Source organism: Poecilia reticulata, unplaced genomic scaffold (genome assembly GCF_000633615.1).
Source record: "Poecilia reticulata strain Guanapo unplaced genomic scaffold, Guppy_female_1.0+MT scaffold_573, whole genome shotgun sequence".
Lineage (NCBI taxonomy): Eukaryota > Metazoa > Chordata > Actinopteri > Cyprinodontiformes > Poeciliidae > Poecilia > Poecilia reticulata.
The window spans coordinates 1-2,701 of NW_007615328.1; the positions used below are offsets into that span (position 1 = coordinate 1).

Consider the following 2,701-nt stretch of genomic DNA (forward strand, 5'->3'; position numbering starts at 1 on the left):
TTTTTAACATGGCCTACCATAGAAGCTGAATGTGTTTGGACAGACTCTACAAAACATCTCCATGGGCTAATCCTGCAAAGTAGGTAGGCCACATTATTATAATGACCTGTGCTTGGCAGGACTAACAAATTATACGGTACTTTAAATAAACCAGGCTCTGATATTCAGGGTTTTCAGTTTTAAAATTGGTGCTATTGACTAGGCAACCTATGTGACCAGTGTACTAGAAACCCTCAATGCAAAACAATGCAGTCCACCAGGGCAATGGGACAAAAATGAAAGTGTGCACTTCTTGCTGAAGAGACTAAAATTTTAAAACAAACGCAGTACTTGTGAAATATCCAGAGTTGATATACTGGGTTAATGAGAGCAAGTTGGATACTGTCTTTATAGCATTTCAATTTGAAAGACTACAAACTCGCCTTTAGTTCTAGCAACGACTTTCAGTGCTGCAAAAATACTCCAGTATGCTTCGCATAACTTTTTTTGTGAACCACATGAGCCAACCTGTTCTTTCAAAGACAGACCTCATCTCACTCACAGCTTTTTAAATATGTGTGGGCAAACCTACATTTCACAATATGGTGCCAGCGTGTTTACATTCAAAGTTCTTAAACCCACACACACTAGCTTTTTAGTGCCAGTTGAAATGGCCATGTGCAACTTGCAGTTTGAATCCTAAGCATTTCATTTTGGGGTAAAGGAAAAAATAAATTGAAAGATATTTTAAATTATCAGAACAAAAGGAGTACCACCTTTTCAATTGGGAAGAAAATGTATGGTTGTGAACATTTTCTTACAAATCTGAAAAGTGTGGGGGGGGGGGAAGAAATGCACCAAACCATATATAATTTTATTTATTGCCCCTATAAATGAAGGAAATTGGTGCTGATAAATCGGCTGGTTGATAAATCAGTGCACCACTAATACAATTATTGTTCAAAATTAATAAAAATGAACATCTGGACTATATAGTCCCGAGTGTAACATAAAATATGTTTTACTTCTTAAATTAAAGCTATTTACTGATGAATTTAGCGAAAGCACCTGCACTTTGTGTGTTTCATGTGATCCTCCCCTACTCTGCCTCCCAGTAATCTGTGTGTATTTAATGAATACACTCTAAACATTTATTGTTTTACTGAAGATTTTGTAGGACACTTTTCCTGCATTTGTGATGGTCATTATTAAGCTGGTTTGGATTAGGAAGACGTAGCTCATTCACAGACACGAGCATTATTAACTCTGGGTTTTATCAACATATTTAAACTTGAAAGCCTTAAAGATGCGACTAAATATATATTATGATTAATAATACCATCCATCCATCCATTTTCTTACACCCTTGTCCCTTAGTGGGGTCGGGAGGGTTCCTGGTGCCTATCTCCAGCTAACGTTCCCGAGCGAGAGGCGGGATACACCCTGGACAGGTCGCCAGTCTTGATTTCATAATTTCCATGCAAACCTTGAACGCAGCATGGGTTAGGGTTACGCAGAGAGTTGTGTTGATGATGATGGTGCTGATGTCACTTGCAGTATAAAAAGTTCAGCAGCATCTCCTGTTTGAATCACTTACGCGCAATCTGTGAGCGCTGCCTGCACATCAACCAGCAAGATGAATAAGCTGTCCGTCGCCTTGCTGTCAGCTCTGCTGCTGGCTTTTTGCATCTCATTCCAGGTTAGTTTTTGTTTTGTTTTTTTCTCCTTGAAAACATTTCTTCTATTTTTATTGGCGTTCTTATTCTGGCGGGAATGTTTGCGTGGCATTGATTTTTTTTTTTTCAAACTTTATTTTAACGGTGTCATCCTGTTTTTAATGTGCCAGTAGCATCAGACCTTTCTCTGCTGATTTAACGCTGGATTTAAATAGAGTTAAAAAATTTTCCGCATTAATCTCCAATCGATCAGTGTTTTGGTTTCTGTTTTAACTACTTGAAGCTGTGATTTGCACGGGGTAAAACCTGACGGACTTGCTGCTGTTCTTGCAGATGGTCCAGGCAGGCGTCAACAGCACCACCATGAAAACCCCTGTCACAGCCAGCAGCACTGCCAGCCTGAGTGGAATGACCACCACCGTCCCGCTACTCCTGCTCCCTTTGACCTTAGCGGTGGTCCTCCTCCACGACTGGTCCCGGTGTTGGGACTAACTCCACCCGTCCTGTCGACCCAGATGGACAGAGGATGCAAAAGTCTACCGCCTCAAGATGAAGTTCCCTAAAGAACTTTTTTTTTTCATCCGTTTTACCAAAACAGGACTCGCCCTTCTTTTCTCTGCACGTCCTGATCCTTGCTGGGTGTTTATAAATGAATCTTATTCGGGAAGAACACTGAATCTCTGTAGAAATGTGTATGGGTGTGGGAGAAAATGTATCTGTTAAGAAGATTTTAAAATGAAGTAGTTCTGATCAACCTCATTGCAAATATTTGTATCTATTTAAGTGCTGTGAAACTTGAGGTAAATAAAGCTGTAAAATGTCTGCCTTTATTCACTGATATTAAATTAGACATTTCAGGTCATGTTGCTAAACTCAAACTCAGGATTTGGCAGGCTCAAATCCTGCTGGCTAAAATTGCCACTGAATGCCTTGGGCCCCTCTAACCTGACTCTATTACAGTTTGCTTGTCTGAATCTCTGCTAACCGTCATATAAAGCAAATCTGCCAAAGCACTAATTGAAATGTTTGACTAATATGGTCAAATT

The 2,701-nt window shown here is 39.9% G+C and overlaps 1 long non-coding RNA gene across 1 annotated transcript; it reads left to right on the plus strand.

Moving 5' to 3' along the window:
- Positions 1 to 1,540: 1,540 nt before the first annotated feature.
- LOC103461082 (uncharacterized) lies at positions 1,541 to 2,477 on the plus strand. Its single transcript, XR_533041.2, has 2 exons — positions 1,541 to 1,678; positions 1,989 to 2,477. It is a non-coding gene; the product is annotated as an uncharacterized LOC103461082 (long non-coding RNA).
- Positions 2,478 to 2,701: the final 224 nt, after the last annotated feature.